Genomic DNA, 12,353 nt, shown 5'->3' with positions numbered 1-12,353 from the left:
GCTATTTGGCTAAGTGCTGACCAATGAGATAGAGCAGAGGTGATGTGACCAACTTCCGGGTTGTGCCCTTATCCCCTTCCTGCCGGTTCTGAGGCAGACTGGGTGATGGTGAGCCATGAAGGGGATGAAGATGAGGTGACACCTCAAATCACTATATCAACTATACACTTCTTAGGGCAAGTTAGGCATGACAGAAATAATCCTCTACCTTGCTTGAGCCACTGTAATTTCAGGTCTCTCTTAGAGCAACGAAACCCATAACCTAATAAAGTAGTTACTTTGGGATATAAGAATGTGCACAAGAAATGTGTTTCATTGTGGCAAATGTGATTCAGGAGAAAGTCATTTCCATTACGTGGATATTTCCAAGAACTATCTAAGAAGGTGAAGGTAGCAGTGCAGCTACCCAACAGACTCTTACACTGGGGTTACATGGGTCAAATCCAGCCAAGCACCTGTTTGTAAATAAAGTTTTATTGGAACACAACCATGTTCATTTGCATATTGCCTATGGCTGCGCTCTGAGCTACAGTAGCAGTTGAGTCGTTCTGAGAGACACCATATGGTCCACGAAACGTAAAGTACTTACTATCTGGACCTTTACAGAAAAAGTTTGCCGGCCCCTATCTTGAAAGATGGCAGCCTTTGCACCCACTAGAACTCTAAGTGAACTGATTTCAGATATCACTTTTTCTTATTTCCATATGGCAGCTTGTCACATCTATGTATTAGTAGTCAACATCCTACTTTCAGTTTATCCAAATACAGTATTTTCTGTATTAAAGAACTATTTAAAACTTTCTATTGATAATTTGTCCTCATTTCTCTCCCTAGTAACTGTATTTGAGTGCCACTTAACCCCAGGGCCATTTTTCACAAAAAGATGTTATCTCTTCGCAAGAATTCGTGCATCACAAAGGTGAGCAGAGAAAACCAGTGGAATAAGGCACAATCTCCTGGTTGTTAGCTGCACTCACTACCAAATTCGTGACTGATTCCCACATTCTGGTCTCACAACCAGTGACATTCAAGTTCACTCCCTGACCTCAAAGTCACTTAGAAGCAGTGTCTTTCTTTCACTTTTGTTAAAGCAAATGTATATAAAATACTTAAAGAAAGCAAGACTGCTTACATTAAATCAAAAATGGTGCAGGTCCATTTTAGCAGAAGTTTTAGGAGATTAGCCAGTGTGAGTCCTCAAAGGTGAATTTGACTTAAAGAGAATTTCAGATGGAAAGAAAAAGTGATGGAAAGAAGAAGTGAAGAATATTCTGCATTTATCTCAATAGCAGTTGAATAATCAAAAAGAAAAGCTAATGATTGCTAAATTTCTAAATGCAAATTAAAAACCACTCCTGTCAAAGCAGGCATCCAACCAACAGTGAGAAGTTTGTAATGTTGGCTCTAAAAATGCTGGGCTCTTGAATTCATTCTTTCAATATATTTTTAACAAGAAAAATTAAGAGAAGAATCTTAGGCCATTAAGAAATAATGAAGACCTTGTAAAAAAAAAAAAATAGCTATAGACAAAAATTAAGAAAAGACAGGGCTTCCCTGGTGGCGCAGTGGTTGAGAGTCCGCCTGCCGATGCAGGGGACACGGGTTTGTGCCCCGGTCTGGGAAGATCCCACATGCCGCAGAGCGGCTGTGCCCGTGAGCCATGGCCACTGAGCCTGCGCATGAGGAGCCTGTGCTCTGCAATGGGAGAGGCCACAACAGTGAGAGGTCCACATAACGCAAAAAAAAAAAAAAAAAAAAAAAAAGAAGACAAGACAGACAACTCAATTGGTGTATGTGCATAAATCCACTTATATAAAATAAGTTGTGGCCATATTTTTTAAATGTATTTTTAAATTAAATTCGTTTTATATATCCATCATCTATAACATACCTGTCTTAGTACCTGTGAGATTTCAGAATCTAATTTTTAAAAATTTATGTTAAGAAAACCCAACCTTGTGGAAAATATAAAATGTTTTAAAATTATAGTTATGCATATATTTAGAACATGTACTAATTTTATTACTCTTATTATGTCCTAGAGCTGTGCTGTCTAATATGGTAGCCACTAACCACATGTGGTTTCAAGTGTTACTGAGCACTTGAAATGTGGCTAGCTCAGATTCAGATGGTATAAAATACACACTGAATATTGAAGACTTGGTACAATAAAAAATAATGGAAAATATCTACATTTTTAACATTTTATTTACATATTGAAATAATATTTTAGATACACTGTATTAAATTAAATATACTATTAAAATTAATATATTCTTCTTTAGCTTTTTTAATGTAACTACTAGAAGATGTTAAACTATGTATGATGTTTGCATTGTATCTCTATGGGTCTTGAGTATCTCAGAGTACTTTCTTCCTCAGAGACAATTATCAGCTTTGGGTTTCTGAGAAACCTACCAACTTAACACTGGCAATCAGTAAATGTAAACTGTGTACTGGATATTTCAATGAGATTAAAGCATCATTTTGCGTAAACCCAAAATATGGATTTTACAGTAAATAATTTAATATGAAATACGTAAATAAAATGTCCAAATTCTATTGTTCTCCTTGTTTTTTTCATTTTAATCTCATTGATTCCAAAAAGAAGACTATATATGTATACATAGCAAGATGTGGTGTTATAGTTACAAGTTGGGAGGGAAATAGATGACTAAAAAATAGAATCAACAAGAGAATGATGCCCAGGTGAGATACAATAAATAAACTTGGGATGAAATTTGACCAAAATAACCTTTTGTCAAAGAACAAAAATTTAGCACCTTACATTCTTCATTTTTCTAGTGTTGCACTTTCACATTCAGTCTAGGATACTAGCTTGGCATAGATGGAAAAAAGGCTTCTATAGAAAAACATATCATTTCCTAAGATTCTTCACGGATATGCCCTCCACAGATAATCAAAATAATATTATTTAGGATGTGAATTTTAAAACACCATATTACAAAGTATTTTTTTTACTGTAACAGTTCTAAAAGGCTGACTTAATTTCCTGACCATCTAATTTTATCTTAATGAACTATTTTATTCGATGAATCACTGTTCTTGTAAGGTCTTCTGCATAACAGAACAGAATGTGACAGCTAACAACATGTGCGACTGACAGTACCCACTGCCCCCAGTCCTGTTGTTTTGAATGATTTACTCAGGATAGAGATGCTTGACCCTGCAGAAACGCGCAGTCCTTTGGATTTTCTTCTAAGGCCCACTTGAAAGCTATCTCCCACTGCTCTTTTGATGTCAAGCCTTGCCAAGAATAAAAGTGCTGTGTCACTCACTTCATCAGTTCTTTGCCCCTAAACAGATGAAAAGTCCTTGTTTTCCCTTCTAAGATGTCAGGGAATGAAAAGAGAGAAAAGTAATTTCAGTGCCCACAAGTAGAAATACCTGTGTGATCATTTCCGAACAACACCACTTGCTACTGAGGTCAACAGGAGAACATGACATCTGATTGTTCTGTTTTTAATTCACAGGTAAATTAAAATACTTCACATGTCCCCCCTCCCCCCAAAAAATCCATACTTTATTTTTTAAATTTAGTGAGAGAACAAAGGCAAAAAGAAGCTATGTTAAGTGTTCAGAACATGCATGTTCATTAATAGGGATCACGATCATGGGAATAACCACCTTGCCTCCTGCCTCTGACTTAACCAACCTGCAGCAGAATCTCCCTGCTATGCTTAACGTACAATTGCATGGGGGCTTTTCATATTTGCACGTTCGGAGGTGAGAAGGGCTTGTGCAGGGGCCCTGGGGAAAAATAAAGTTAGAAAAGACACCCAAAAATAATAGAGAGGACAAGATGGCCTATATCCCAATCAGCCTCTGGGACTAGGTCTAACCTTCTTCAGAAAGGGATGGAAATGCCATTTTGATAAGGAAACTTAATGAGACTCTGCATGTTATAAACTTGAGAGTCTAAGGGACAGAATATGGCTCCTCCAAAATACAGAGGTATGACTATGCGCTAAGACGTGGTGAAGCCAGCCAGGGGTGGCTGGTGTGGTGCTGGGTCTTATATCAGTGGTAGCTGAGGAAGTGGGCAAACATATGAAAAGTACCACATTTACCTATTTCCTCTATCCGTATCATGGTCTTGTCTTCAATTTCTTCCTCATTTTCCTGCCATCACAGTCTTAAGAACTGCAATGTCAACATAATGCCTTTTTTAAAGCTGTTCATAAAAACACTTTTGGTGAGTGTGATGGGTGGGCATCACTGTTTTTGTCACAAACTCTGTGCAGCAGTGCAAGCTATAGCATAAGGATAGACACCAGCCACCCCAGCATACCAAAGTCTTCACAACGGGTGCCAGGTGCAGCCACTACAGTCGGCTGCCTCCCTCAGCTGAATTGCTGGGGTAGCTAGAAAGGGAGAAGATTAGAAGTCTCGATCAAGGGCAAAAGTGAGACAAAGCGTAGGAGACTTTGAGGAGGGGCTGAGGTCGCCAGCATATTCTTGTGGCCTCCTCATTCATACACAGAGCCTGGAGAGGTCTACATTCATTCAGATCACATGCTACTTTTCTCCCAGAGAATGAGACAGGAGTCAACAGAGCATGAAGTCAGAATCCCCAATCCCAGGAGCGATGTTATTACTGCATATTTGGAACAAGAAGGACAGAGAATAAAACTGGTCCCAAATCTTAGATTGGAATTTTTTATTTGCATATTTGTTTCAATATTTATCTCCTATTACTCAGTAGATGCGCTCACGAACATAATAGTAATATTTTGAAAATTGAATTATATTTTAAATTCTCCAGGAAATACCATATTGAAAGAAATCTGCGAATAACACCCCTTGTTAAAACATCACCCACTAAATGCATCTATTTTTTACTTATTTATTTATTTATTTGGTTACACTGGGTCTTGGTTGCAGCAGGCAGGCTCCTTAGTTGCAGCTCACCAGCTCTTTACTTGTGGCATGTGAACTCTTGGTTGTGGCATGCATGTGGGATCTAGTTCCCCGACCAGGGATCTAACCAGTGCCCCCTGCATTGGGGGTACAGAGTCTTAACCACTGCACCACCAGGGAAGTCACAATGCCTCTATTTTGTACAATTGGATTTCTACATCCTGTTTTCTTAAAAAGAAATATAATTTCTATTAAATTCATTTTCTTTTTATTGGACACTTAATATGTGCCATGCTTTGAGCTAGGTCCTAGAAATTCCAAGATGAATAAAACACAGTCCTTGTCCTCAAAGAGGTTATGGATTGTCATCAGAGAAGATAGTTATGATGCCATGTGGGAAAAAATCAGCACTAAGAAAGAAGTAATTAATTCAGCAATGGTGGGGAAAAGTCTGGAAAACTTTACGACTTTGAAGTTGAATATTAAAGGATGATTAAAATTATGTCAAGTAATTAAGGGAGGGAGTGATATTCGAAACATAAAAAGAACATGCACCTGGGGGGAAATGGATGAAGTATACACAACACCTCTCCATGTCATTTACACAACTTCCTGTGAATTTATAATTATTTCAAAAATTTTAAATGTTTAATATGTTAATACTCATATGAATGGATATGCATGGTATTTAGGAAAAATTGCAAGTAATACTGGGGAGGAATTGAGATGGGAAGATGCTGAACAGGAAGTCAGAAATCAGCTTGTATTGTAGAAAAATAAAGCTGGCAGCAAGTGGAAGAGTCTTTTGGAAAAGTGGAAATGGAGAGAAGATAAAAGACTGAAGAGGTATTTTTGAGGCAAAAGCAAAATTCTTTGGTGATTCTGGTAAAGAGAGGGAAGTGGTAAAGAGAATTTTAAGACTGAGGTGGAAATTCATGCCAACAATCATTATAGAATAACCAAGGAAGTGTTCATAGAGAAAGATGATGAGTTCAATTTGGAACTATTGAAATTGAGTCTCGACACCCATGTACAACATGAAATTGAAATTCAAGAACCAACTCTTACAATGTGCATTTCCTATATTATTTGAGAATATTCAATTCTGCTATAGAAGACAAGAAAAAAATAGGATGGACTGAATTCATAAGAAGTGTTATAACATAAGATATAGGCAAAACTCATAAGATATGTGTACATAATGAGTAAGCACGTAAGAATTCATGTGATATGTTAATATAGATGGTAAGTTAGCAACCTGTAAGACATGCTAACAACTAATAGAATAAAAAGCATGATAGAATAAACAAGACTGTTTTTTTGGAGGTAGAAAGGAATGAAAAGACCATATCACGCCATCTCTAGGATGAATACTATGTCACCCTCAAATTCAATCACCCATTGGTGACATCCAATATGGTCTCATCTGGCCCCATCTGTACCCAAGAGGACCCAGGTACTCTACACCCATTTGTACTCTACACATAAGACCCATGGCTATTTAGCAGGCTAACTGACAATTCACAGTGATGTCCAAATGTCCTTGGCCCTGAGTATCTCCAATAGAACAAGTATATATCATTGGCCCAGGACTCCTATCTGTGAACTCTGCCTTAAACTCTGGTCCTCATAACCACACCATTAGCAGGGAGAACAACACTGGCAAAGAGAGGCAAGAGAGGAAAAGAGAGGATACGTGAGCCTTGTGAACCCCAGGTCTTAGGTACTGTGGTCCTTCTATCTGCTCGTACCCTAATCCAGGAATGTTTATTTACCCCGACTCTTTACCCTTGATTATTGTTGTATGTTTTAAGTTGATTTAATAAACTGCGTGGTCTGTGAGCTTTTCTGCTCTGTGACTTCTAAGATAGCATGCTTCATAGTGTACTTGGAACAGTCAAGATAATTCCCCGTATCACAGGTCTGAACTAGAGGATTGCAATTATCGAGGTGGTTGAAATAATCCCCATTGCCTTGGTGTGACAGAGGTTTTTGATGTATGCAAGCTTTCAATACATGTAAAAACCCCATAAGACAAAATCAAGGCTCCACCTTTGAAAAAACAGACATTACTTCTTTTTGTCTACTTCCAAAACCTTAATGTAAGCCCTTTGAGGGCAAAAACCATGCTCTATTTTTCTTTCTATCTCCACACCTAGCCTATTACCAGTAACAGTGCAGATATTTAATGTGTTTTTGCTGAACTGAAGAATAAGTTACAGTGCATTTTCATAACCTGAACATTTACTTACTGATATTTATATGTTGACTCTGACAAAGCTCATCAGTACAACCAATAAGCAATTTTATTAAAAATTGTGTGGATTAGATCATTTATCCAGACAGAGACTGTCATGGGAAGATACTGAATTCTTCCTGGGCAGGACTGACGGAATGAAAATGACTCAATCACACAGTGGTTCAAGACTCACACAGTGGTTCAAATCTCAACGTGGTTTTCAACAGATTATGACAAAGATCCCCAATCCTCTATTCATTGTCAAAGCAAGTTAGCAAACAGAATTTGAGATAGTGGGAATGTGAAAAAGTAAACACATGTCATATAGATTTATTTGCTGAGGCACAGTAGAGCAGAGGAGTGATGCAAATGTCAGGACAAGCCAAACCTCAACACATGAAAAAATAAGGAAGAGAGAGAAAAAAATGTAAGTCTTTTTGTTTATTTATCTGGGGTGATGGTTAAATTGAAGACACGTTACATAAATTATGGTTCATTCATGTAAGAGAATATTTTGTAGCTGTTTAAAAAGAGGTAAACAATTTATGAGCCAATATGGAACAATCTATCAGATATTTGGTTAAGCAAAAGGATCAAGGTGAGGGGCAGTCTGTATAACATGTTAATATTTTGTGTTAAAAAAAAAAGATGTGGCCAGACACTGGTATGTGCATAAAATTTTGTGGAAGGATACACAGCACATTGATTAGAGTGGTTGATTCTAGGACGGGGAACTGGGAATTATGAGATGTAGCACAAAGCAGACTTGTTTTTTGTTTTTGTGTATTTTTACATTTTTATAATTTTACATGTACTACATTTTCAAAAAAAATGGAGTTAAATGATTAAAAATAATGTTCTTAATTTAATGTCAGATATTTTTAAAAAATGCTTTTCCATCAAAAATACCTGGAGGGTACTGTGCTTAGTGAAATAAGTAAAACAGAGAAAGACAAATACTCTATGTTATCACTTACATGAGGAATCTAAAAAACTAAAACAAATGAATGAATATAGCAAAACAGAAACAGACTCATACAGAGAACAAGCTAGCGGTAGGGAATTAAGAGGTATAAACTACTGTGTAAATATAAATAAGCTACAAGGATAAACTGCACAGCACAGGGACTATACCTTATAATAGCTATAAGTGGAGTATAATCTTTAAAAATGTTGAATCACTGTGTTGTACACCTGAAACTAATATAATATTGTAAATCAACTATACTGAAATTAAATAAAGCCTTAAAAATATGTGAAACTCAATACAGTAAGCAAATATATTTCTACCCATATTTATATCTACAGTGTACAGTGTTCCACTGTGCAGTGGAAGGTTTTTCATTTAGGATTTGCTAAACCTCCCAAAACAGGATAAAAGACTATAATTTCTAATTATGTTGTACATAAGGTTATACATTTAGAGTACTTTTCTTTCAAGTTAATATGTCACAAGACGCTATTAACTCACTAAGCCCTATTCAACTCTTGAGGTTCCAGTTTAACTGATTTCACAAATTTCACAGATTTTAATTTATGAATTTAATTCTTTAAAATTAATTTAATTCTTTAGAAAACGTTTCTTCACAGTAGGAGTTATCACAGTTCTTCACAGTTTGGACTTATTCCCATTAAGTCCAAACTGTGAATCTGACTCTTCAGAAGCAAGATAGAGAAAAAAATGAAAGATACGCACCTTGGTTTCTCCTCTATAAAATGGGAATAATAAGAGTAACTAGCCTGAAAATACCTACAAAGCCCACAATAAATGGTAGTTGTGACTAACACATTTTAAGGTCAAATGAAGATATGCTGGTTCTGTATAAATATTTATTTATGTCCAGAAAATGTAAGTTTACTGTCCTATTTAAGTAAAACAGTAAATGCCTAATGATGGTTGGTGATGGGTACTATCCTTGTATCACAGCTTGGCAAATGTCCCTCCGAAATATCTGTGATTACCTGTTTGAATCGGAAATGGCTCATCTCCTAGTGTATTCAAAATTAACTGTTTCCAATGGTTTTGGTAAACAAAATAACCAAATATTGTTCAAATTACTTACATAGTTGTAAAATGTACTTCATTTAAAATGGCTTTTTAAAATGTAGGTTTGTTAAAAAAAAGAAAAAGATATATTTACCTTTGAGTGATGAAGAACTGGAATTGGGATTATAAAGATAATAAGAATCAACATTTGGGAGAGGAAAAATTAAATCCATCTTCCTAAGGACTGATATGAAACTAATTTTAAAACAGTTCATCCTGATGTGGTTAAATGGACCAGGTAATCACCTGCAGTTCATCTTTTACTGCCTTTGTAAACACAGGCGGGACATCATTTATTTGGAGCTTTAGTGAAGAATCATGTTGGTGTCTTAAACATTCTAAAAAGGTCTATATTCAAATGATTAGTCCTTGAAAATAAAGACAAACCAACAGATGGCCAAGAGGCACATGAAAAGATGCTCAACATCACTAATTATTAGAGAAATTCAAATCAAAACTACAATGAGGTATCACCTCACACCAGTCAGAATGGCCATTACCAAAAAATCTACAAACAACAAATGCTGGAGAGGGTGTGGAGAAAAGGGAATCCTCTTGCACTGCTGGTGGGAATGTAAATTGATACAACCACTATGGAGAACAGTACGGAGGTTCCTTAAAAAACTACAAATAGAATTACCATATGACCCAGCAATCCCACCACTGGGCATATACCTAGAGAAAAACATAATTCAAAAAGACACATGCACCCCAGTGTTCAGTGCAGCACTATTTACAATAGCCAGGTCATGGAAGTAACCTAAAGGCCCATAGACAGATGAATGGATAAAGAAGATGTGGTACATATATACAATGGAATATTACTCAGCCATAAAAAGAACAAAACTGGTCATTTGTAGAGATGTGGATGGACCTAGAGACTGTCATACAGAGTGAAGTAAGTCAGAAAGAGAAAAACAAATATCGTATATTAATGCATATATGTGGAATCTAGAAAAATGGTATAGATGAACCAGTTTGCAAGGCAGAAACAGAGACACAGACGTAGAGAACAAATGTATGGACACCAAGGGGGGAAAGTTGGCAGGGGGATGATTCAAGAGACTGGGATTGACACATATACACTAATATGTATAAAACAGATAACTAATAAATACCTGCTGTATAAAAATTAAATTTTTTTTTTTTTTTTTTTAAAAAAAAAGGCACCTTGAGGAGCCTGGGTGAAGGACCACACCTGGCAGGAGACCTTTATTCCATGACTCAGGGGAAGAATCAGGATAATTTTCAAATGCAATTATTTCTGATGCCTAGCTTATTTTTAGTTGCCTGAAATCCACAGGTGGAGGCAGCCAACAGTGACATCCATTCAGGTTAACAATGAAATCGTATCAAAAACACATGCTTTGAAAAAAAAGAAACACACAAAAACAACAACAAAACCCAGAAATCTCATCAAGTCCTCTGGAATCTAAAAGGAATAAGAGAACAGGTATGTTTGGAATGAGGAAAATTATATACAACCGTTCTTGTTTCAAATATACTCCCCCAAATGGTTATGTTTTATGCCATTTATTTACTCGATCATTCATTTAATTAATGTTTATCATAGAAGGTGTATATTTAACATGATACAAGCACTGTTCCAAGCTGGGGATAGAATAATAAACAGTTAAGGCTGCAAAAAAAGGAGGGAAGGCAGGCCACCATTTTCAGTGAGAGAACGAGATTCAAGACACCAGCTCACAGAGCATAGGGAACTTCACCCCATCTCACTGAGCAGCTTAGTCACGCCTTGCTGTAAGGAGAGTGACAGTTCAAGTTTAAGCTACTTAAACTTGAGAAGGTGGATGTGCTGGTGAAAGTCCCTATTTTACAAACTGAACATAAGGGGAGGAAGAAAAGTGTTTCCCCTCATGAGCCCTAATTCTAATTACTATGGGTTCCTCATGGCTCACATCAATCTCCCACAAACCTGCAGCCCATTCCCTAAACCATGCCAGGCACTTTCACACCTTAGAGTCTACACTCTGTTCCCTGTCCCTGAATTCATTCCCCCCATTCCCATCCATCTTATCTTCCCCAATTGTTGAAATCCTATGCATCTTTGAGGTCATCTAGAATATTCTCTCCTTTTAGAATCTTTCCCCAACTCTCCATCCCCAAAGGAAAGTAAATTCCTGGCACTATTAGTTGTTTTGCGAACTATAAAGCAGGAATAATACTACCTGATTCCTCAGGGCTACAGTGAGGATTAAACCATATCACCCGGTTGATGTTTAATAAATGTTATTTTCCTTCTCCACTCTAAGACTGAAATTGAATTAATTTCCTGTCTCTGTCAAATAATCCTGGGACCAAGCATATTTTCCCTTGCCTGTGTTTCCTTTCCCTGTGTTTTTGTTTGCCTTTGAGATAAGCAAAAATAACTTAGCTGTTTGCTCCAGGAAATATTTGTTCCTGTAAGATACCACTGCAAGCCAACTAAAGTAGTTTACATAACAAGACAGAGTTTGCTCATCAAGACTCATTCAATACTCTCACTTCACTGTGTGCTTACTAACCTGAAACTACTGTCAAAAACTCTGCACGCTGGGAGTTTGTTTAATAAACTTAACTTTGCTTAGTCAACAGATCTTTTCAGAGAATTGACCACTGACACCTCTTTGCCTTAACTGTGATTCAACTGCACTTTGCTTAAACTTCTACTACATCACTATGCTATAACTTTGTTGTTGGTTAATTGCCTGATTATCTGCCTTCCTTTATAAAATAGTAAGCTTCAAGAAAGTAAGGTCGTGTCTTTTCATCTTTGTAATTCTAGTGCTCATCATAGCAGTTTGCCAAAAGCTGAGCTAAAAAAAAAAAAAAAAGAAAACACACTTTTCCTTGAATGAATGGATGAATGAATGAACAGCTATCCTTGAGGTCGCAAATCCACTTTGAATCCACTAACCTAGTGGTTTCACTCCAGGCTTCAATCTGGCTTCTAGTCAGGCTCGGCCAATGGGAAGCACCAGCAAGGGATCAAAGCATGGCAGGAGAACAGGGACCAGGTACTTACTTCCCCAGCTCCCTGCCTGCCAGGCCATGGTTGGCAGGGGCTGCTCTATCGTGGGTTCCTCTACTAAAGCCACAGCTCCCCAGGGACTCTTCCTACAGCTGTATCTCTCTCCAGGTTCTAACAGTCACTCCCTTCCCTTTGCCCCACAGGCCTTGAAGCAG

This window comes from Aethalodelphis obliquidens, unplaced genomic scaffold (genome assembly GCF_003676395.1).
Source record: "Aethalodelphis obliquidens isolate GAN/ISIS:26980383/991018 unplaced genomic scaffold, ASM367639v1 scaffold16, whole genome shotgun sequence".
Lineage (NCBI taxonomy): Eukaryota > Metazoa > Chordata > Mammalia > Artiodactyla > Delphinidae > Aethalodelphis > Aethalodelphis obliquidens.
This window is presented reverse-complemented; position numbering follows the sequence as displayed.